This window comes from Papaver somniferum, chromosome 10 (genome assembly GCF_003573695.1).
Source record: "Papaver somniferum cultivar HN1 chromosome 10, ASM357369v1, whole genome shotgun sequence".
NCBI classification, from domain to species: Eukaryota; Viridiplantae; Streptophyta; class Magnoliopsida; order Ranunculales; family Papaveraceae; genus Papaver; species Papaver somniferum.
Genome location: NC_039367.1, coordinates 100,392,301 through 100,416,781, shown reverse-complemented (window position 1 = coordinate 100,416,781; position 24,481 = coordinate 100,392,301). Strand labels below are relative to the sequence as shown.

At 35.8% G+C, this 24,481-nt stretch overlaps 1 long non-coding RNA gene across 3 annotated transcripts; it reads left to right on the top strand.

The window, feature by feature from the left end:
- Positions 1–3,787: 3,787 nt before the first annotated feature.
- Positions 3,788–7,255, top strand: LOC113318200. 3 transcript variants are annotated; one of them, XR_003344316.1, is made up of 3 exons: positions 3,788–5,826; positions 6,417–6,501; positions 7,027–7,255. It is a non-coding gene; the product is annotated as an uncharacterized LOC113318200 (long non-coding RNA). The 3 variants fall into 3 exon arrangements; XR_003344314.1 differs by having other exon boundaries at positions 6,448–6,501; positions 7,027–7,217; XR_003344315.1 differs by having other exon boundaries at positions 6,448–6,501; positions 6,982–7,217.
- The last annotated feature ends 17,226 nt before the right edge of the window (positions 7,256–24,481 follow it).

The following is a 24,481-nucleotide window of genomic DNA, read 5'->3' as shown; positions in this document are numbered from 1 at the left end:
TAAATGTAAATCGAATCGTTGATTTAATCATCCAACGATAAAGAAGCCGCTTTTGCGGGAAGCCATCCCGCAAAGTCATGTGGGATAGCATTTGTCTTTTCCAAAAGCACTTTCAAAACCTATATATGTTATAATTTTTGAAATTGGTGTTTGGTAAAAAAAAATCAATGTGCTTTTTAACCAAAGCACTTCCCAAATTCCTCAATTTTTTAAAGCTGGGGAGGACTAGGAGGAGCTTTTAAAAGCTACAAAAGCATAAGCTTTCTTCCCACCAAAATTTAATGTTTGATTTATCCTTTGCGTCCCTATTTTATTTTGTAAATGACAAAATTACCCTTAAATATATATATATATATACAATTAATTTTTATTTCTTATATTTTATTCTTTAAATATTATTATATTTTATTTTCAAACTATTTTATGATACCATTTCATTAGTTTGTCAAAAATAAAAATAAAAACAAATATTAAATAATAAAATATTTGCTTAATAACACAGTTGATAATAATATTAAATAATTACTTCTATTAAAGAATTACAATCATTTGGTAATAAGTTGGCGGGTAGCCTGGCAACAAGCTGCGCACCAACACCCTTTTGGCACAATTAAAATAATTACTTAATTTTAGTTTGATTGATTGTTTATAAATTATTTATATATATATATATATATATATATAAAGTGGTTAGGTAAATTTACTATTATATATGTTTATATTTAATAGTAAAAAATTTAATTATTTTTAAACCCAATAAAATTGAAACAAAATTATTTTCAGATATATGTCTGTTTTTGTCATTTGCTACAACAACAGTGGTTGAATATGATATTTTACAGAACACACTTTGATTGCTTTTGTTAATCAGCTTTAACTTTAATTAATATTTTACCAAACGCCTAACTGCTTTTTTCTCACAGCACAACACAGCAACGCACAACAGAAAAGTGTTGTTGCAAAAGCCGCGACAATACTTAGACTAGGCCTAAGACTAGGATTCTATTTCTTGAGTCTATCTTTATGCACTTTACGATGCTCGGATGTTAGTATATTATAAAGGTTTTGTTATGGGTGCACAAGATAAGAGCCAGTCATTGCCATTGAAAATAATAAATACCAATAAAAAATGACAATGATTATAAGATCATTATATATTTTATTGGTATTTATCATTTCCAATGCAAAACATATTATTTCTTATATTTTTTTATTGGTATTTATCATTTCCAATGTCAATGATTGACTTTTATCTTGTGTATGGGTGTACGCAACTTTAGACTAAATTTTGAAAAAGAAACACTTTTATTATCTTTTTTATTTTTGGGACCGGATCCCTTGACTTAAGAAGTTAACTTAAGTTTTTAACTTAATTTTCTGCCCATCGATTAATCCATATCTCACCATTGGATATTCGAGCCGTAATACACTTAGGATATTAATTTAGCTTGCTTAAGCCGAGCCGATTATTGGTTGTTACCTTATATATACAAGTAGAATGCACGTGCGTTGCACGTCGACAAACCATCAACTTTTCACATTTATCTTCTCTGTGTGCATAACAACGACACTCTGGTACCCTTGTTAGCCAATGTTGTTTCTCTTACATAAAAATTAGTAGTGAATTAAAATGCAAAACCAGACTGTTCAGCAAGATAACGAACACCCAATTGCCAAATTGAATAAGTTTTTCTGTCACCATATTTGGGGCATCTCTCTGGATCCTCGGAAAGCCTTTCATAGAAACTGAATCAATCGTACAAAAAATCCAATCGATTTGGAATGCCAATAAATTAAAACACAACCTCAGTATAAGAAGAAAGAAAAAAGAAAGGAGTAAAAAAAATGAATCCAATCAGCAAGTTGCCTACCTATACATGCCACACCAAAAGACTTCACGTCGTGTATCCTAACAATGTCTGCCATTCTTTCTATCAGTGAAGATTAACATGAAATTGAGTACCCCATTCGTAGAGAGATGCCATGGACTGCATATATATTCCAATTGAAATGTTAGCTAAATTTGAATCAGTAAATTGACTTAGCCGCAAAATAATTAGAATGTAAATAACGAATAAAATTTATGGATGAGCGGATGAGCAAGGAAGACAAACCAACTTACTAACCAAATGGGTAACCTTCTGCAGAAAATTCTTAGCCCCGTGGAAGTCCTTCCTACACGGATCAAACACTTCAACAAAATTTCTCCTCCTCTTCCTCCTCAATATTTACTTCTGTCATATGAAGAAAAACTTGGATTGACATAAATTGTTAACTTGGCATATGCATCAGCTGTTAAATTGACATTGACATTCACATTACCAATACCTCACAATTACCAATATGAAGCCAGTTGAAGCATCACTAATTTAAAAGAGTAAGCATCACTAACTTAAAAGAAGCATCAGAGATGACATATATTTATAAATCAGAAGAACTAAAATCTAGCATTTCATTCGCTTTCTATCGCTGAAAGTTTTAATTTTTAAGGTTCTCATAAACAATTCCCAAATCAAAATCATTACCACAAATTTCAGAAACCCCTTTTGTCAATCTCAACTCATTGATTTCATAAAACCTAATACTGAATGTACCAATGACCCAAAAAACTCTATTTTGATTCCCTAAACAATGAAAATAATTTCTCGAATTAAATTGAATATCAGTATGAAATTTTAAATCAAAATCAAACTCAAAGTGTCAATACAAATTTATTAATATTTTAGTAAATTAGTTAGAATCTTATTGTGAGGGAGAAGAAGAAAGTGAGAATCACATTACCAACTAATTTGTCATCAATTATATAATTGCGGAACTATTATCATCATCCGGAAACTGATCGAGAAAGCATTTGATTTGAACCAAGCTCTAATTTGAGTTCTAGGGTTTTTTCAAACATATGTTAATGTTAATGGAGGATGTGAGGGAGAAGAAGAAGTGAATTTTCGTGTGATATAGAGCTAATGGAAAAGAAGAAATAGATTATATCCTATTTTTTTCGCATAAACTTGTTAACAGAGGAGTTGATGATCTCCTGCTGTGAGATAGAGTGAGGAGGAGAACTCTAGAAGAAAAAGAACATAAATGCAATGGGTTCCTGTGTTTTTTTCTATAAGGGATAGTTTTATAATTTGGCAGAGTTGTTGAATTGAACGACTTTAATGTGGAGATTAAGAAAATCCAACGGCTCCTGTCAATAATACGTGTGGGGAAAAAAAAACGTGCAGGAGGCGAAAATTTGGTAACGTTTTTGGAGACTCCTTGCTGCTATTAAAGGAGGGGGATATCTCTTATAATCTTCTGAATACCGTGATTTTAGTACAAAATATCTTCGTCTTCTTCATCTGAAGGAAGTAAACATATCTTGCTGGTGCTCTTGTCATGGATAAAATATTTGAATCAACTATTTATAAATCTACTTTTAACGAAATTCTTGGGATATGTTGTAAGGACCCTCAAACTCGTCAACGCTATTAGACTAGTCATGAGACGTGATAGCCAATAATAACTCGATTAATTTAGCACGAATATTAGTTAATAGAAATTAATCTAACAACGATCTAGATATGAAATTAGTACCGCTGAATAGATATCGAAAAGTTATGCGAAATGAACTACTCGCTCATGCCATTCAAAGACGGGACGAAAAAGAAATCACAAGATTAGTTTAACAAAATAGGCACCTTGATTGATGGAATTGTTGGCTGCCCTTATCAAGAGCTGGGTGCCTCAGTAGGATTAGTTGGTCTTATCCCCAGCCGGTTCGAGAAGAGCTCATTCTCTTCTTTTCTTCTTCTTTCTTCTTTCTCCTTCTTTCTCTCATGTTCTTCGCCTGTGTGGGTGGTGTGAGTTTTAAGTGAGAGTTGATGATGATAATCATTTGGTGATACTGATAGATGATGAAGGAGATAGTGTGGTCGATAGCTATGAAGAAGAGCAGCCTGGATTCAAATATGAGATAAATTGTATTTAGGGTTTCTATTTAAATCGATGAAGGTGAAGATGATAATAAGATTAAGATCGAGAGATGAAGAATAGATTTACAGGTAGGTGGAGAAGCAATGGGTTGAGGTTTAATTGCAGTTTTGAAGTTGTTTTGGAGATGAATCAAAGAATTAGGGTTTCCTGAGTTGGATTGGAATTCGATTAGAGATGAATTAGAGATGGGTTTTATCAGAATTGGAGTTTGAAGATGAAATTAAAAGTTCAAGAGGAAGATTTGATATTGGTATGATCGATATGGAAGTTAGGGTTACGTCTTGAGTTGGAATTATAAAAATAGAGGATTGGGAATTTGTCAGGGTTTCCAAGAACCATTAATGGTGTTAAAGATTATTAAATTGTTGATGAGCTGTGATGAATTGCTGAAGTGAAGCCAGGTGAAGAAGAAATTGAATTTATTTGCCTGAGTATTACTGAATCACGGTAAGTGTTCTTATCAGTAAATTTAGTTTAGTTATTCATTTTAGTTTGAATTTGAAGGGGTTTGCTGTGAATGTGGAATTATAAATCATTGTTAGTGATGATGTTGAACTAGTAGAAAGATTATTAAGTTTCAAGGAGGATCTGAGCCTGTGGTGATAAGAAATTGATCAGATTGTGAAATTAAGAAGTTGGGGTTTAAGTGAACTACAGTGGGTGTTGGTGCTGTATTGTTGGTGGAGTTGGATATGAGAGTCTCAAGTAAATGGGTTTGTTGGTGAACTGGAGGTGTTAATGCATGAATTGTAATTGAACTGGTGGAGGTTTAGATACTCTAGGTACTGGTGGTTGTTGAAGATGGTATTGTACTGAGTCTTGAATGGTCGGTTAAACTGGTATTATAGTGGTTTATGATTTACAAAGGTTCCGTGTTGGAATTGGAAGTTGTAAGAGATGTTGTTGATGTCTGCAATGGTTGAGATTTAGATGAATGTTTGGAGTTTGCAGAGGGAATGAGTCTTGCCAGTGGGTTGAGGCTGTGGTGTTACAGTTGGAATTAGAATCAAGAGTGTTGCTCGTCTGGTTGTATTGGTTTGAATCTGATGAATCACAATTGCAAGGTTGTGAAATTGGAGGTATTGAGATGTGTTACATGTATGCAAATGGTAGTGTTGTGTTGAGATGCAGGGTATGATTGAAGTTCTAGAGGGTAGCTGGTTTAAGTTGTGTTATGGATGCTGGCTAGATTGCAGCTGCAATTGAAAGGGGAAAACTGATGATAATGGATTGAGATTCAGCTGTGGTTGAGTTGAAGTTTATATAAATGATTGTAATTGTTAGTTTTATTGCAGTCTAGTGAGATTTAGTAACCTGAGATGATGACGTTGTGACAGTAAAGTCACAATTGCTGTGACTTGGAGAAGTTGAACTGAATGGGTGGTGGTAGTTCTGGTAGTTTGAGTTACTGGTGGTTCAGATGGAGTTGTATCAGCTCATGATTGATGAAAGGTGGATGAGTTGAGTTCAGCTATTGGAAATTCTATTTTGTATGGATGTGTTGCAGTTGAACATAGGATGGCAGTGTGGTTAATGTTCAGGTGATATGAGTGAATGGGGTTGTTGTATGGATTGAATTTGTTTGTGCAGTTTTGTTTGTGTTGAAGTTATCTGAATGCCAGGTTCTGGAAGACGTTAATAAAATTAAATTGGCAGTGTTGTTAGAATAGAGTTAAGTGAATGTGTGGAGTTTAATCTCTTGTAGATCAATCTTAGAGCCGATTGCAGGTAAGTTGTAACTGTATTTGTAAATGATTCTGAGGTTTGTTTAAGAATGTTTGAGCTGAAGTTGATTGTAATTGTTGTTGTAGCAGTGACCTTAGTGAAAGCCTGCAACTACTGATTGAGGTAAATAGATTTTTCTAATTGTAAATGCATTATAGTTATTTGAGTTGATTGAGTTGCTGTAATAGATATTTTGGTTTAGACCTATTAGTCATCCTAGTCAGTTGTCGGTCTGAGTTAGTTTAGCTGACTCGGTTTTCTGGCTGAATTGAATCGGTGTTGACTCACCGAGTTACATTGTCTTGACCTGAGTTGACTCAGTGACCGATTTAGAATTTAGACCTTGACTAATTGACCCTGGACCCGACCTTGGACGTTGACTATTAGTTGACCCTTGACCTTTGGTTCGACCGTTAATGACTGTTAGTTGACTTTGGTGGACTTGGGCTTAGGGAAGTTTTCTTAATTAGATGTTTTGGACCTCTTGGGATCCGAATTAGACTTTGGTTCCTTCTATAAAGTCGTAGATGTTCACGAGACTTAGGTAAAGGTTTATAGAACCAATCTAGTTCAATTAGTAAACCTTAGCTATGCTAAAGATAGATAATGAAAGGTGTAGAACCATAAATGGGTTTAGAACCATTAGTTAGACTTGTATGATTCTTGTGTGATCCATTTTGCCTAGATTTTTAGACTTCTTGTGTGATTAACAGTTAGTCTATATTAACATCGATCGATTCAAAGGATGAACCAGTGGATCGTGGATCTCGAGGTAGGCGTGGCTTGTCATCAAAAGAGGTGGGAATACTTTAACTCTTTTGTGATTATTGTTGTTTTCTTTTACCAAAGTTTAAGTTTAACAAATTCATGCATTATCTGATTGTGAATTTCATGCATTGTTTAACTTTGATTTACGAAAGTTCTGTTATTTCTTTTAATCTTTCCATTGCTTGAAAAGGAATGGTAATGCTTTGTTCGTCTTTATGAATTGATTGGGAAATGAGAATTTCCATCTGTAGTATATAGGATACTGCTCCTTCATTTATATCTACATGAATTTGAGCTTTTATGCAATCACTAGGTGAGGGACGAGTCACCATATAGCTATCTAGGTGCGGGACGAGTCACCATTATTATATATTGTTTGGAAGGAGTTAGTTCCATATACATGATTGTTTACCTATGTGAAATTGATTGCGCTTTAACGTTTAGGGAAAACATGAATTGTTTTCAAATCATTTTCAATAATTACTTGAAAGTTAAATGTTATTCCTACAGGGCACCCCTTTTAGGGATGATGTGCTCACCCATTCCCACTTTCAGTTTCAGAGACAGATCAAAGTTGTGCAGGGAATGCTTCAGGGGTTGAGTTCGCTAGCTGATTAACTTCGATTATGTTGTATATTTTATTTGTAAACCAGATGAATATTGTTATGTATCATTTGAGAGGAGTTATTGTATATATATGTTTCTGAGCGGGGCTAATTTTTGGGTTAAGTTTTGTAGCAGATTTCTTAATTGAATGTTTAAATAAATGATTTAGATTCTTAGTGCATCTTTATTTAGTTAATCTCTTGGATTAGTCAGTTGCTAGTTTAGAGGACGTTACATACGTGCTCCTAAAATTTAGAAAAATCACGAGTCTTGTGACCAAAGTCACATAGTTGAATGTCGAACTCAAGAAGTTAAAGACGATCATAAATTAGCTAAAAATCAGGCACCTCAAAAACCAAAGCATACAGAAAAAGAAAAGAAAACGTACATTTGTATAATTTTAGGTAGCGACTTGGTTAATTTGTAATTTATTTTACACTTCTTGCATATAAAAATATAACATTATATTGATACGTGGAGAAATAAGTCACGGTAATCATCCAAGGAATTATATGGTGGTAAACTAGTACGTGTCTAATTGCATAAATACACCATGTTTGATTTAGATGTGAAACACTAGTCTACCAACACTTATGTATTTATTTGTGAAAATGATTTTGAAATTTAACATATTTGTATAATATTTTTTTTTTTAAATCAAAGGCCTTCAAAAAGGCTAATGATCCCCTCAACTATTGGAATGAGCCAAATAGGAGGAACAGACCAGTACATAGAGGAATTTTTCTTCTTTGCCCATAAAGCAAGCTCATGAGTTGTAGAGTCACAAATACGCGGTTGAAAACTAAAAACACAAGCAACTAACTTAGAAGAGAAAAATTGAATGTCTTTGAAGATTGCATCCGTCCGCGAGTCTCCATCAAACTTGCCAGTATAAAATTGGTCAATGAGAGATTTCGCATCACTTGCACTATGATGTGAGTGAACTGTTGCTCCAAGGCTTTCTTCAGAACTGCCCATATGTCTCTGGCTTCAGCTTCTTTGGAAGAGTGAACTTCGAAGACTAAGGAGGCACAAAAGGTAGCTTTCTTTGCAAAATCACGCATCACATACCATGCACCATTTGCTCCAGAGATCACATCAAAGGCACCATCAGTATTACATTTAATCCAACCAAGAGAGGGGGCATCCATTTATCACAAACACCAACAGACAACATATGGGAGACAGTGATACTAGGTTTCCTAGTAAGGAGCATAGCTCTATCTCTGTCTAAGACAGTGATATGGTTCTCAGACAGATTTTGAAAAACAAAATTGTTTCCGTTGATCCAGATGGACCATAGGATAGAAACAAACAGGCTTTGAGCTTCATCAGAAAGTTTAGAAACAACATCAGTTAGCCAAAAAAACGAGCTAATCAATGAAGGATTTATTTTGGAAAAACTGGGTGTTAATGTTGAAATCAGAAATAAACCAAACCCTGCTAGCAAAAGGGACAAAGGACCAAAGCATGCATAATGGATTCATGAGGATTAGAACATCTGAGGCAATCCACAGTCTGCATAAGCATTCTAGTATGCAAAATATTTCTAGAAGGAAGGGCATTTCTAGCTGCTTTCCATAAAAACACTTGAATCATGTATAGGATTCTAACTTTCCAGATACGCATCCAAATATTTTTACAGGAAGATGGCCTAAGGCCTCCGAGTCCCATATAGGAAGATTTAGAGGTAAATTTGCCATTCTTTGAAAGATCTCAAGCCCTCCTATCAGGAGTGCAAAGCTAGCTTAAGGGAATGGTAACAATCTTCTGAACATAAGCATTGTCGAAGTGGGTATTGAGTCTAGAAACATCTCAGTTTCTAGTAAGAGGATTAATAAAATAAGACATTTTAACATTAAGGTCAGGTGGGACAAGGGGATTTGTTCTAGCTGAACCCAAAGAAGGAATCCATTTATCACACCAAGGATCAATAAATTTTCCATCCCCCACAATCCAAGAAATAAAAGGCTTAATCAGTTCTTTTCTGGCATGCAAGCACCTCCAGGTCCAAGAGCACTTTCTAGTGCACTTAGCATTCAAGACATCAGTTCTAGGGAAATACTTGGCATTTATAACAATAGCTAACAAGCAATCAGGATGTTCAATAATTCTCCAAGCATTTCTAACTAGCATGGCTAGGTTGTTTAGTTCAGCCTTTCTAAAACCCAAACCTCCTTCTGCTTTGGGGGAGCAAAGAATGTCCCAACCAAGCAGATGCAGTTTCCTATCTTTTGGGTCTAAAGTTTCACCCCACAAGAACTTACAGAGATGGGAATCCATCTGTTTACAGAGGTGTTTATGAATAAGAAAGGCACCCATTTGGAAAAGAGGAATAGCCTGGCCAATGTGCTTAATAAGGGTAGTTCTAGCAGCTTGGGATAAGAGCTTATGAAGCCAGACTGTGATTCTGGCATCCACAGCCTAAAAAATTCCCATGTGAATTTGGATTTTAGAAGCTTGAAAAACAGTAGGGGTTCCAAGATATTTCACTCCCAGATCCCTGCTTTGAATGTCTAAAATATTGGCCAAAAGAGCTTTCCTATGTTCAGGGATTTTCCTACTAAACAAGATTCCAGATTTTTCAAAATTTATTTCTTGACCAGAAGCCAAACAATATTTTTGAAGGTAGTCTTTTATGACAAGAAAATTCTGGGCAGTGGCTTTATAAAACAAGAGAGAATCATTAGCAAACAAAATACGTGTCATTTCAGGGGCATCTTTACAGACCTTAATACGCTCTACAATACCCTTTTTCTGAAGATTATCAATGTAAGAGGATAGATCTTCAGAGCATATAATGTAGAGGTAAGGAGAAAGAGAGTCACCCTGTCTTAGACTTCTTTCTGGTTTGAAAAAACTAGTAGGGATACCATTAAGGAGGACAGAGTAGGAAACAGTAGAGACACATTGATTTATAAGCTTCACCCAATGGTGAGAAAGACCCATTTTAGTCAGTACTTTCTCTAAGAAATCCCATTCAAGCTTATCATAAGCCTTGGACATATCAAGTTTGATGGATGCTATACCTTCAGCTTTGTCATTGTGATTGACAGCATATATGGCTTCATTTGCTAGAAGAATTGTAAGGACCCTCAAGCTCGTCAACGTTATTAGACTAGTCAAGAGACGTCTTAGCCGCTAATTACTCGATTAGTGTAATTCGAACACTAATTATTAGAAATTACTGTAACAACGATCTAGATACGAAACTAGTATCATTGGATATAACTCGAGGATTTATGCGAAATGGACTACACGAACGTGTCATTCGGATACCAGACGAAGAAGATGTCTTTAGATATGTACGAAGAGTAAAATTGTTATTTCTCATCATAGCTGCTTGGCTTCTCATATCCATGTGATGGGTACCTTTAACAATTTTTGGTCGGCCTTATCCAGAGAGAAGATAAACTCGTTTTCTTTTCTCCTTTTCTTTATTCTTCTTTATTTTCTCTTCTTCTTGTCTTTCTCTTCTCTTCTTATTTCTTCAGTCGTTTCCAAATCGAGAAATTGAGAGTGATGAGTGATAATTGATTGATAAGAATCTAGTTATGATTTGTATAGATGATGGAGGAGTCGAGGTTGTTGTTGATGAAGAAGAAAAGATGAATCAGAGTTAGGGTTTTATGAAGGATGAAGGATGAAGTTTGATAGAGGTTTCATGGAATTGATTAGCGTATTGAGTTCCTGATGGATGAGATTTGAATGGGTTGACGTTTAATTGTAGTTTTGAAGTTGATCATTAATGAATCGAAGAACTAGGGTTTCTCAGAAGATTATCTAGAGTTTCGATTGAAGATGAAATTGATGTCTGGAAGAATGATTAGATATGGGTGTGATAGATTGAAGTTTTAATTGATGTTCTGGGTTTGAATTAGAAAAAATAATATTTTGGAATTGAATTAGGTTTACTGAGAACTGATGCTGGTGATGGAGATGATTGGGTTTTGGTTAAACTGAATTGGTGGATGGTTGTTGTCTTAAGATGAATTGATGAATCAAGTCAAGCAAGAATAAGAGTTCGATTTCAATTGGATTATCTGAGATGAATTACTTTGAGGTATTTATTTCTCTGAGTAAAATTGGTAAAGTTGACCAGTTCATTGATTTGTATATGTAATAGATAATGGAAATAAGGTTGTTATGAGTATAGAGTGGAATATGTTTAGAATTGGAGATGAAATGTTGTTGCATATGGACTTGAGTTCCATAATGGAGTTTCGGTAGCTATTGGTGATGTTTATAAAGTTGTGGTGTTGAATGACAGGGATGTATATGAATCTTGGTAGTGGTAATTGGAAGTATAATTGAGGTTACAGGTGATGATTGAGATGAAATTTCACTATGGATATATTGACAAGTAAGCTGAGTTATTATCGTATCTCTATGAGGTTTGCTTGATTGTGTGTGTGTTTCTCAAGTGATGAGAATTATATTTATGGTATGATTCAGATGGGATGGAAAATACTGAACTGGTGTTCTTGAGGGAATTCAGAAATGAGGAAGGTGGTGTTAGATTGTTGAGTCTTAGATGGATGTTTAGGATATGCAGTTACTGGTGATGATGTTAAATGAGTTGGTGTGGTTGTGTTGAAATGCTATTGGTGTTGGTAAGGAGTGGTTTTGCTAGTAGTTGTAAGGCTGTAGATGATAGTTCAGTAAAAGCTCGCAACTACTGTTTCAGGTAAGCTGAAGTTACAATTGTAAATAAGTTATGATGTTTTCATGAAGTAAAGGTGTTGATTAATGGCAGTGAGAGTTCAATTTGGGTTGCAACTGAAGCAACATAGGAATTATTTATAACTCTTAGATTTTGTATGTGCTTATAGGATGTGCAAGCTGAAGTAGATTGTAATGTTGTCATGGCAGTGATCTTAGTGGAAGGCTGCAAATGCAGATCAAGGTAATCTTAAAATTACAGTTGTATTAGAATTCTGTTTAAGTGAAGTATTTGTGTAATGTTGTAATGAATAGAATCAGGTTAATTGTGCTCGTGTAACTGCGGTAGAATTAGGCTGGTTAGTCAGCCCAGTCAGCTTAGCTGATTCAGTGTATCTAACTGAGTTAACTCAGTAGACCAGGACCAGACTTGACCGAGTTAACCCTTGACCCGATTTGACTCAATTGACCTTTCGACCAGGACCTTGACTGTTGACTTAGGAGTTGACTGTTAGTTGACCTGTGACCGTTAGTGACTGCTAATTGACTCAGATGGACTGGACTTTAGGTAATGGGCCTGTTTAGTGGACTTGGGCTTAGGACTAGTTTTCCTAGTTTGATGTATTGGATCCTTATGGTTTGATTTAGCCTTTGATTCCTTCTACAAAGTTGTAGATATTCATAAGACTTAGCTAATGGACTATGGAACCAACCTAATCAGATTAGTAAACCCTTAGATGAGTTAAAGTAGATAATGAAAAGGTGTAGAACCTTAAATGGGCCTAGAATCATTAGAAAGACTTGTATGATTCTTGTGTGAGCCTTTTGTCTAGATTCTTAGACTTCTTGTGTGATTAACAGTTAGTCTATATTAACAACGGTCGATTCATAGGATGGACAAGTGGATCGTGGATATCGAGTTAGGTGTGGCTTGTCATCAAAAGAGGTGGGAATACATTTGACTCTTTTGAAACCATTGTTGTTCCTTTTACAAAAGTTTATGTTTAACGAACTCATGCATTGTCCGTTTGTGCATTTCATGCTTTGTTTAGCTTGCATTACAAATTGTTCCGTTGATCCTTTGAATCTTTCCACGGTTTGGAAATGACTTGTAATCTTTGTTTTCATTATGATTTGTTACGGGAAATAAGAATTTACACCTGGGGTATATAGGATACGCTCTTTCACATTTATACCTATAGATTTTATGATATATTGGTCGGCAGTTTGCGAGTTCGGAACTGTCGACATCCATACATACGATTAGGTGTGGATTTGCGGGTTCAGAATTTCACAACCATAGTATACATTGTTTGGCGAAGGAGTTTGTCGATATACATGTTTGAGTATTACCAGTGACTTAGTCACTTTGTTGTTTGGGAAAACATGTATTGTTTTCCAAATCTTGCTCATGATTTCTTTAAAGTTGAATGTTATTCCTGCTGGGCACCCCTTATAGGGATGATGAGCTCACCCTTACCCACTTTCAATTTCAGAGACAGATCAGAGTTGCGCAACGAAAGCTTCGAGGAGTTGACTCCGTTAATTAGTTATCTTCTGCCATGTTTATTATGTTATTTATTTTATTTGCAAACGAAATAATTATTGTATATGTATTATTTGAGAGGAATTCTTGTATACATTTCAGAGAGGGGTTAGTTTTTGGGTTAAGCTGTATAGCAGTTTTCTTAATTGAATGTCTAAGTAAATGATTTAGATTCTTAGTGCCTCGTTATTTAGTTAATCTCTTGGATTAGTCAGCTGCTAGCTTTGGGGGCTCTACAATAATATTATCTGAAATACTCCTCTTTGGTATGAAGGCACTTTTATTTTGGGATATTATAGTGTTCATAAAAGATTTAAGTCTATTAGCAAGTGTTTTAGAGAGAATTTTGTAAATGAAATTGCAGAGCCCAATGGGTCTGTACTGAGACATAAGTTCAGCTAAGGGGACTTTATGGATAAGAGTAATATTAGTATGGTTAAAAACCTTAGCAATATTCCCAGTTCTGAAGCAGGTTTGAGTCATGTCAATGATAGCTTCCCCCACAATGTCCCTGTGTTTTTGATAAAAAAAAGGCCAGTAAAACCATCAGGTCCTGGTGCCTTTTTTTCTCCCATTTGAAAAACTGCATTCTTAATCTCCTCCGGAGAGAGAGGCTTTAGAGAAACATTATCCTCATCGGAGAATTTGATGGGGAGGTCTGCCAGGATTTCCTCTTGAAATTGCTGAGGATGGGAAGAATAAAGGGTTTTGAAATAATCTATGAAATAAGTTCCAATACTATCTCTATCAGTTAGTGTTAGAGCATTGCTCGGTCGAACTCGCATGCGTTGCTATCTCAAGCATGTTTGTCAATGTTAGTGATCAAAACTATAAGTCTTTATTTCTAGTCTATTATAGCTAAGTCTCGGACTAGGATAAAAAGTGTAGTTGAGCTCAAGGACTTCATGGCGATTTATCATACAAGAAGAACTACTCGAGGAACCGGTGGAACTTCTCGACAAAAAGGTATGTGAAGACTTGAACTTATCTGTCACCCAAAATTCTATCTACTCTATCTCCTACTCTTTGAGACAAGAAGTCGTATGCTATATATATAGACTTGGATTATACACATTTGGTATTTCAAGCTGAGTATACCTCGCCTATATATATCTCGAAATATGTGTTGCTTTTCGCTTCGATCAATTTTATCTTTACCATGTGACGAAAGTCATAATATGTTTCAATCATCTTGAAAATTTCTTTGACGAGAAATGGTGTAACAACTATATAACGTCCTCTAAGAATGTTTCAATGATTGAAATGAGAGTTTAGATTACATAAAAAATGGTGGACATAAGCATTTTTGTGGAAACACATTTATGTATAAGTCCTATCCCTTGAACCAAAGTTTGCGAACTTTGTTGATCAAGAGAACCAGAAGAATGACGTGAGCCAAGTCTGCGAACTGCCGAAGTTCTCAAACCCGAGAATTTCTGCTGGAGTTGACAAAATACTTGCGTAAAGCTAATTCCGCGAGCTCAGTCCCTGAACCGGCAAAGTTCTCAAACCCGAGAATTTCTGCTGGAGTTTGTAAACTCTGCCCGGTAACTTAAGTACGCGAACCTAGTCTACGAACTTGAGAAGGTTATATATCTGAAGATGATTTGTGAACTTAAACTTCAAAAGACTAAGGAATGAAGTTTGCAAACCGTGGCTATAAAAGTTCATGAACCGATTCGAATGAATCAAATCATCTTTGCTTCAATTGTGTCTTGTGTAGTATATGAGATTTCCTTGCAATTGAACAACTCTCTAACTAGTTCATTTTTCATTTGAACTAGTTATGGTGAAGAAGAACATGGTTGATATGAAATACTCATATGGCTAACCATTTGGTTAATTGTTGTTGAACCAACAAGTGCATACGTTTGGGTACGGTTGACAAACCTAGAAGCATGCATTGTCAAGTGTGTATAACAAGCTAAGTTTTCGATCTAACGGTTGAGAAATATTAGCTTGAATCTAAATCAGGTTTTCATCTAACGGTGAATATTGAATGCTTTGTTACTAAGCTAACATTGATTGCAAATCCTGATTGGAAAGACTATATAAAGGAGACATATAGTATTGTGCAAAACTAATCCCCACATCTTATGTGTGATACTAGTTTGCGTGCTGGAGTCAATTATCCTTTAACCTTTGGTTTTCTTCTTCTAAAACCAGGTTAACGACTTAAAGACTTCATTGGGATTGTGAAGCCAGACCGATACTACTTTTATCGTAGTTGTGTGATCTGATCTTGCATCTTCTATCGTACGAGTACAATCAAATTGATTGGCTTGAGATTGATATCTTCGATAAGAAAGATATAAAAAGTAATCACAAACATCTTCGTCTCATTGTTTGTGATTCCGCAACATCTTGTTTCGCTACCATACAATTAAGATTGTTGTGAGGTGATTGATAACTCTAGGCTGTTCTTCGGGAATATAAGACCGGATTATCAATTGGTTCATGTTCATCTTGATTATTATCAAAAGACGGAACAAAACCTTTTGGGTTTATCTGTGGGAGACAGATTGATCCTTTGATAGACTTGTCTGTGGGAGACAGATTTGTTTATTGTCAAAGCCTGCGATTTTGGGTCGTAGCAACTCTTAGTTGTGGGTGAGATCAGTTAAGGGAATCAAGTGCGCAGTATCCTGCTGGGATCGGAGGCGTAGGGAGTACAATTGTACCTTGGATCAGTGGGAGACTGATTGGGGTTCAACTACAGTCTGGTCCGAAGTTAGCTTGGAGTAGGCTAGTGTCAGTAGCGGCTTAATACAGTGTGTGTTCAATATGGACTAGGTACCGGGGTTTTTCTGCATTTGCGTTTTCCTCGTTATCAAAATTTCTGGTGTCTGCGTTATTTTAATTTCCGCGTTATATTGTTTTATCTTTATAATTGAAATAATACAGGTTGTGCGTTAGATCATCAACTAGAGTAATCCAACCTTTGGTTGTTGATTGTCATTGATTGATCCTTGGATATTGGTCTTTGGTACCATCCAAGTTATTCCTTGTATTTGATTAGAACTCGCAGTTCTTGCTTGAGTAAATCAAATCAATAAGAGAGATATAAACTCGTTGATATACTTTTAATTGATTGAGTCTTGCTGATTCTCTTAAAAGGATATTCGAGTTTGTCCATACAGATTGCTAAGCGAAATATTGGGTGGTGTTGTTAGACCCCCGCTTTTTCAATTGGTATCAGAGCAGGCAAACATGTTTAAGACCTTACAAGTCTGTGTTTATAACGATCTGACTCTATGGACAGAGGTGCTATCTCTATTAACGTACCACCAGTCTTCGATGGCTCTAATTACTTATGGTGGAAGATTTCTATGCGAGCTTTTCTTCAAGCGCGTGATTTTCAATCATGCGTATATGTTGTTAATGGATATGATGCTCCCGTTGTGGTAGTTGGAGATGTAAACGTTCCCAAGAATATTGGTGAATATAATCCTGCCGAGATACTTGCTGCAAAGAAAAATTCCGGCGGTTTGAATGCCATCATACATGCCATTACCTAAAATCTTCAGCACCATGTCTCAAATTGCACTAGGTCTAAAGATGCTCGGGATATCTTAGAAACCGTATTTGAAGGTAACTCCGGTGAAAAGGAAGCTAGGCTTCAAAACCTTAATTACGATTGGGAGAACCTTCGTATGGCACATGAAGATACATTTGATGAGTTTAATCACAAAGTATCTGAAATTGTTAATGCATCTTTTGCATTGGGTAAGACTGTTCCTGAAAAGGACATTGTGATGAAAATTCTCAGATCACTGCCATCTAGATAAGAGTCTAAGAAGCATTCCATCGTTGAGGGAAATAACCTTGATAATCTTTCCAGAAATACATTGGTTGGAAAGCTAAAGATCTTTGATCATTAGCATACATCCAAAATCGTAAAGGATGTTGCCTTCAAAGCACAGAAGAACATTAAATTACTTGATAAAAGTAAAAGTGTTTATGTCTCTGAGGATTATCAGTCTGAGGGTGATTTTTCGGATGAAGATCTTGACAAATCAGTCTCCTTGATCATAAGATAGTTTAGGGATCTTCTATTGAAGAGAAGTAAACGGTTTTTAAGAGACAAAACTAGGTCGTCAGATAAACCTCACAATCACGTCCCTCTTAAAAATAGGGATGCTGACGAGGATGATGACGAGGATATGCCACAATGCTTTAAGTGTAAAGGTTTTGGTCATTTTGCAAACGAGTGCCCAGATCGTAGAAAATACACTGAGAACAAAGGTGTTGCTGTAACATTTGATGAGATGTCTGAGATCTATGATTCTGATGAAGATAGGAAATCAAGTGTTGGCCTTATATGTGAAAACATTGATTTTGATAATTGTAGCAATGCATATATTAACCTTGATGGTTTCGGTGAAGAAGAGAATCTAATCAAGCTGGAAGAATCAATTGACCCATCCTTTGGAAACTCTGGTTGTAATGTTTCAGGATCTACTATGTGTCTGGCTGCTTTCACACCACAGATGCCTGAATACTATCCAAGTTTGACGTGCTCGTTTTGTTCTAAGAAGGGTCATGAACTATCAAGATGTTACAAGTACAAACATCAAGTGAGGCACGCCAACAAACTTCAAGGAAGAGAAAATCGATTGGAAAGGAAGCTTAAACTTGCTCAGAAGACTGCTGAGGTATGTAGGATTTTATCTTCGTCTAAGAAGTTGGTTTCCAAAGACAACATAAGACCATTAGAGAAGAAGGTATGGTCAAATCGCTTTGATAGATAGAAGTCAGAGGATTCCTCTCAAGAGGAAAATGGTGGAAAAATTGTTGTTCACCACAGCACAAATTAATTGTGTTGTTTGGTAAATCTTGTCTCATGTGCCTGATCAAAAGGGATAAGATTGTGTACCGCTCAGGCTTTAAGAAAAGTTTTTTTTTCTTAGGTTTGTTTTTCCTGTCTATCAAATAAAGTAAAGGGTTATTATCGACAATTATACTCTTTATAGGGTTTAGAGTTGGGCGTCCACGAACCTGTTTAAGGTTGCGAATCCTACATTCCTTTTTCCTCTCTGATATTCTTTATATCTTAAGACTGCTTGATGAGATTGTGAATTCCACTCACAAAAACCAGTTGTTTATAACTGTTCTCTAAGCATCATGTCTTTGGATAGAAAAGATGTCAATATGATTGTTAAGCCATCAATCAAGGAAAAAGATAAATCTCCAGTAACTCCTTCCTTGAAAAGAAAGAGGAGGAATACAAGAAAGCCAAGGGCTGTCCTTTCTAACTCTCAGAAGTTTTACGATGTTCTTGATAAGTTGAAGGAAGTAATAAAGGAGATTAGTGAAATAAAGGCTTGCATTTTAAGATCTTTGGAAATTCAGAAGGCCCTGGTTCGACATCATCAGCCAAGACGGTTTGTTGGTATTGACTCCTTCCTCCATGAACCTTATATTCCAATGGTTGTTGACGACAAGGAGTTCGGGAATGATAAGAAATTTCTCAAAGATATTGTTTCCTAGTATGTATTCTTTTTGATTTAGTTGGAAGAATAACAAGTGTGTTGAATAGCAATGATTGTGACTACACATAGCTATTATTTTCATCTTCTTGTTCTCTTTTTTTAGGTTTATTGGTATTAAATTCTAAAAATATTTGGAGGATGATGTTTTTTGCAGTACTAATCTTTATGATTTGTTATATTGCAATGGGTTATGGGATAGTGGTGTTTACGTCCGTGAACTATGTTTGTCCCATACTTTGTCAAAAGTAAAGTCGTCCGTGTTCGGCATTCACGTACTGGTAAAAGAATGAATGGACTTTTGACAAATACAAAAGTTAAGCCTATATTGCCAATTATTTGATGGAATATAGGTTAAAATCTTTTGCTTTCAAGGATTATGTCTATTATTGTCGTTATGCAAATAGTGATTGAAGATCGAATGAATCCTTGTGTATTCCGCAGTATTGATCATCCTTGATCCATATTTTATGTATTACTGTGAGACTCTGTAATGTATCTTATGTTGAGCATTATACAACCAAGTTGATTTTCTTAGCTTAGTTGTTGTTCCGTGAGATATGTTATGTCGAGCATATTGAACTAAATTAATCATCTTGTTTGGTTATTTAGTTATTGCTCCGTAAGTATTCTTATGTCGAGCAAAACAAATGACAATTAAATTGATTACTTTTGTAATTAGTTTGGTTGTGTATTCCAATTAGATTAATTATGGGATCTCTTGTAATTAATCTAGTTGAGTATTTTCGTGACTCCATAAGGTTTTCTTGTGTTGAGTATATGTACGGTTAAGCTAATCATTATCTTATGGTTAACTTAGTCGTTGCTCCGTAAGTTATCTTATGTTGAGCACAATCAATTGAATTGATAACTTTTTGTGTTTAATTTGGTTGCGTATTCCAATTAAATTAATCATGGGTTTACTTGTGATTAATTTGATTGAGTTTTTGGGATATAAAAAATCATTGTCATGGTTTTTGGTGTCCAATAAAAATCCTTCTTTTCTTTTGAAATTAAGGTCGCTCGTTGTTGTTCTTTCGGGAATGACATTAAATGGGGGAGAGTTCTTTTGAACTTGTGCTTAATGGTCATATCTTGATGGGTGTGCGGTTGTGGAATTTTAGAGGGGTTATCTTGTATCTTTAAACTCCTTGATTAATGCATCTAGCTTCGGATTTATGATTGCATCCAAATTAGTTGGTATGTATTTTTTTTCTTTTATTCATGAAATGTCTCTTTAGAAAATTTCATTATGATCTCGTTCTTGTACCTTTGCCAATTTTATTGACAAAAAAGGGGAGAATTAATATGTAGTTCACACTAAAAATACATATGGTTTTCGGATCATTGTGTAAGGGGGAGTGGTTTCCGTGTGAGATGGAATATTGACTAAGGGGGAGTGATACATATCACCATAGTATTATTGTTGAAGTTGTGATACAATTGGGCTTTGAAACTGTGTAATAATACTGTGACACTGTATAAAAATGATCGAGACCGATGCTTTCTCATTGTTATAGCTACGGATCTTCAACAACGGTGATTCTAAACTTACAACCTTTGGGATCATTGGAGTACTTGGAAGTGACGAAGATTTCGAGGAATGTTGAAGATTAGACATGTGGAATAGGAGCTACTAAAGTTTCTTTATCTTTTTTGTATTCCATATGTATTGATAGTTTTGTCACTAAAATTGACAAAGGGGGAGATTGTTAGAGCATTGCTCGGTCGAACTCGCATGCGTTGCTATCTCAAGCATGTTTGTCAATGTTAGTGATCAAAAATATAATTCTTGATTTCTAGTCTATTATAGATAAGTCTCGGACTAGGATAGAAAGTGTAGTTGAGCTCAAAGACTTCATGGCGATTCATCATACAAGAAAAAGAACTACTTAAGGAACCGGTGGAACTTCTCGACAAAAAGGTATGTGAAGACTTGAACTTATCTGTCACTCAAAAGTCAATCTACTCTATCTCCTACTATTTGAGACAAGAAGTCGTATTCTATATATATAGACTTGAATTATAAACATTTGGTATTTCGAGCCGAGTATACCTTGCCTATCTATATCTCGAAATATGTGTTGGTAAGATTTTCGATTCGATCAAGTTTATCTTTACCATGTGACGAAAGTCATAATATGTTTCAATCATTTTGAAAATTGCTTTGACGAGAAACGGTGTAACAACTATATAACGTCCTCTAAGAATGTTTCAATGATTGAAATGAGAGTTTAGATTACATAACCAATGATGGACATAAGCATTGTTGTTGAAACACATTTATATATAAGTCATATTCCTTGAACCAAAGTTTGCGAACTTTGTTGATCAAGAGAACCAGAAGAATGGCGTGAGCCAATTCCGCGAACTGCCGAAGTTCTCAAACCCGAGAATTTCTGCTGGAGTTGACAAACTACGTGCGTAAAGCTAAGTCCGCGAACACAGTCTGCGAACCGACGAAGTTCTCAAACCCGAGAATTTATGCTGGAGTTTGTAAACCCTACCCGGTAACTTAAGTCCGCGAACCTAGTATGCGAACTTGAGAAGGTTATATATCTGAAGATGATTTCTGAACTTAAACTTAAAAAGACTAAGGAATGCAGTTTGCAAACCGTGGTTATAAAAGTTCATGAACCGATTCGAGTGAATCAAATCATCTTTGCTTCAATTGTGTCTTGTGTAGTACATGAGATTTCCTTGCAATTGAACAACTCTCTAACTGGTTCATTTGTAATTTGAACTAGTTATGGTGAATAGGAAAATGGTTGATATGAAACGCTCAAATGGCTAACCATTTGGTTAACTGTTGTTGAACCAACAAGTGCATACGTTTGGGTACGGTTAACAAACCTAGAAGCGTGCATTGTCAAGTGTGTATAACAAGCTAAGTTTTCAATCTAACGGTTGAGAAATATTAGCTTGAATCTAAATCAGGTTTTCATCTAATGGTGAATATTGAATGCTTTGTTACTAAGCTAACATTGATTGCAAATCCTGATTTGAAAGACTATATAAAGGAGACATCTAGTATTGTGAAAAACTAATCCCCACACCTTACGTGTGATACTAGTTTGCGTGCTAGAGTCGATTCTCCTTTAACCTTTGGTTTTCTTCTTTTAAAACCAGGTTAACGACTTAAGACTTCATTGGGATTGTGAAGCCAGACCGATACTACTTTTATCATAGTTGTGTGATCTGATCTTGCATATTCTACCGTACGAGTAAAATCAGATTGATTGGCTTGAGATTGATATCTCCGATAGGCAAGATATAAAAAGTAATCACAAACATCTTCGTCTCATTGTTTGTGATTCCGCAACATCTTGTTTCGCTACCATACGATTAAGATTGTTGTGAGGTGATTGATAACTCTAGGCTGTTCTTCGGGAATATAAGACCGTATTATCAATTGGTTCATGTTCACCTTAATTATTATCAAAAGACGGAACAAAAACTTTAGGGTTTATCTGTGGGAGACAGATTGATCCTTTGATAGACTTGTCTGTGGGAGACAGATTTGTTTATTGTCAAATCCTGCGATTTTGGGTCGTCGAAACTCTTAGTTGTGGGTGAGATCAGCTAAGGGAATCAAGTGCGCAGTATCCTACTGGGATCAGAGGCGTATGGAGTACAACTGTACCTTGGATCAGTGGGAGACTGATTTGGGTTCAACTACAGTCCAGTCCGAAGTTAGCTTGGAGTAGGTTAGTGTCTGTAGCGTCTTAATACATTGTGTGTTTTATCTGGACTACGTCCCGAGGTTTTTCTGAATTTGCGTTTTCCTCGTTAAAAAAATTTCTGGTGTCTGCGTTATTTCAATTTCCGCATTATATTTTTTTATCTTTATAATTGAAATAATACAGGTTGTGCGTTAGATCATCAACTAGAGTAATCCAACCTTTGGTTGTTGATTGTCATTGATTGATCCTTGGATATTGGTCTTTGGTACCATCCAAGTTATTCCTTGTATTTGAATAGAACTCGCAGTTCTTGCTTGAGTAAATCAAATCAAGAAGAGAGATATAAACTCGTTGATATACTTTTAATTGATTGAGTCTTGTTGATTCTCTTAAAAGGATATTCGAGTTTGTCCATACAGATTTCTAAGCGAAATATTGGGTGGTGTTGTTAGACCCCCGCCTTTTCAATTAGAATAGTATCTTGGGAATTCTTCATCCAGATAATAGCATTTATTTTCCTCATATAGAGAGTGACTCTATGATAAATTTCTGTCACCTTCCATAAGCTAAACCTCCCTGGATTTGTCTTTTCAATACAATTCTTCTAAACTGTAGAGATACTCAAGTCTAGCTTTTAGTCTGGAGGTGGTATTGGTGTCAGAGGGATTTGAGACTTGGATCTCAGCTAAGTCTTTTCTAATGGTAGATATATTAGTTTGAATATTACCAAAAGAAGATTTATTCCAATCCCTTAGGCCTTTCTTGGTGTTTAACAACTTGGCTTTGAGTTTATAGGCTGGGGAACCCAACCCATTGACAGACCAAGAGTTGGCAATAATGTCCCTGCAGGTGGGATCCTCAATCCACATACCCATGAAATGATAAGGTCTAGGCATACAAATATCCTCATAGTTAAATCCTATATGCATGGGGAAATGATCAGAAGAGTCCCTAGGAAGGTTATTAACACAAAATTTGGGGCAAAGATCTTCAACAATTTGGTTTATAAAGCATCTATCTAACCTTTCAAGAATTAAGTCAGGGCCTTGTTGCATATTAGACCAAGTGAATCTAGGGCCAGAAAAGCCAGGATCATATAGGTTAAAAACAGAACAGAAATTTCTAAGATGTTCAAAATCATAATCATTAGCTTCAAGGCCCCCATTTTTATCTTCAGTTCCTAGAAGGGTGTTAAAGTCTCCTATGAAGGAAACAGGGTCATCTATGGGAGCATTAGGTTGTAAGCATTGTTGTTCCCAAAAAGCAGGTCTTAGACTACTATTAGTTTCCCCATAAACAAAGTAACTGTGACAGTTTTTTGAGTGGATGATGTCAGTAGAAGTAACATAGATGCCCCTCAAGCTGGATGAGATAACATTCAGGTGAATTTCCTTTTTCCAAGCCAAAACAATACCACCACTTCTACCCACACTAGGGACATTGAAAGTGCAAGGAAATCCCATATTTGTAAGTTTCCTAACCGCCATATATTTACCCATTTTTGTCTCAGGGAGAAAGATGATATCAGGGTTAACATTCCTACATAGAAAACTAAGTTCTTTGTTTGCAGATTTTCCCCAAAGCCTCTAATATTCCAAGCAACTACGTTGATGTTGTTAAAAGGATATTGGTTTATAGTAATATTGGTATTATCAGATAAATGGTTTGAGGGGATTGAGTTTACCCGAGTGGTAAAATCGGATCCACCACCAAGAGAAGTACTGGTACCATCACCACTCTGAGAAGTATGTTGGGAGAAATTGAGACTAGAACTAGAAGCACTGAGAGGAGAATTGTTGCAGACACCATTGTGGCTTGGGTAATTGTCAGCAGGTACGTTATAGATCCCAAAAGAGTTGAAGACTGGTTGGGCATTGAGAGAACATGTAGAAAGGTCGATGGCTGGTAAATCCCCCAATTTGGTAATTGGGGGACACAGTTGAGCATAATAAGGTTCAGTAGAGGTTTGTTCTTCAGGGATAACCACTATGCCAGCCAAATTAGAATTAGCTCTGGTACGTTTC